The sequence below is a fragment of the Lolium rigidum genome, chromosome 2 (genome assembly GCF_022539505.1).
Source record: "Lolium rigidum isolate FL_2022 chromosome 2, APGP_CSIRO_Lrig_0.1, whole genome shotgun sequence".
NCBI lineage: Eukaryota > Viridiplantae > Streptophyta > Magnoliopsida > Poales > Poaceae > Lolium > Lolium rigidum.
Genome location: NC_061509.1, coordinates 168704140 through 168705303, shown reverse-complemented (window position 1 = coordinate 168705303; position 1164 = coordinate 168704140).

Here is a 1164-nt window from a genome sequence, read left to right as displayed (position 1 = left end):
TGCATGAAGGTGACGAGTGTGCATGCTATGTTAGTACTTGGTTTAGTCTTTTGATCTATCTTACACTAAAGGTTACTAAAATATGAGCATTATTGTGGAGCTTGTTAACTCCGGCATTGAGGGTTCGTGTAATCCTACGCAATGTGTTCATCATCCAACAAAAGTGTAGAGTATGCATTTATCACGTTACATTATGTGATCAATGTTGAGAGTGTCCACTAGTGAAAGTGTAATCCCTAGGCCTTGTTCCTAAATACTGCTGAGTTACTACTGCTTGTTTACTTGTTTCTTCTGCGTTACTACTGTCTGCGTTACTACGCTGCATTACTCTTGCTTGTTTCTTGTCCTGGGCAAAGCACTTTTCAGTGTCGTTGCCAGTTGCTACTACTTATTCATACCACCTGTATTTCACTATCTCTTCGCCGAACTAGTGCACCTATTAGGTGTGTTGGGGACACAAGAGACTTCTTGCTTTGTGGTTGCGGGGTTGCATGAGAGGGATATCTTTGACCTCTTCCTCCCACGAGTTCGATAAACCTTGGGTATCCACTTAAGGGAAACTTGCTGCTCGTTCTACAAACCTCTCGCTCTTGGAGGCCCAACACTTGTCTACAAGAATAGAAGCTCCCGTGAGACATCAAGCACTTTTACGGCGCCGTTGCCGAGGAGGAAAGGTAAAAGGCTCTCATACTACGGTCTCGGGTAAAGTATTTTTCTCGGCGCCGTCGTGTGTGTGCTCGAAGCTATTTCCTTTAGATCCTGCAATTGCATCTTGTTGTTTCTTGTTTACACTAGTTTGGCATAATGTACAAGAGTGAGCTTCTTATTCTATTTCCTGATTTAAAACATGGATTGTTTGATGCGAAAATTAAAAAACCTATGAAATCTTCTTTGCATCTTGGTAGTAGTAGTATGAACGCTTTGAACACCATTGTTGATAATGATATAGAAAGTTCTAAGCTTGGGGAAGCTGGTTTTCATGATATTTTTAGTCCCCCAAGCATTGAGGAGAAAATTTTCTTTGATGATACTTTGCCTCCTATTTGTGATGATTATAATAGTGGTCTTTTGGCGCCACCTACTATGGAGAGTAAATTTTGTTGTGATTATACTATGCCTCCTACACTTGATGAGAATAATAATGATAGCTACTTTGTTGAATTT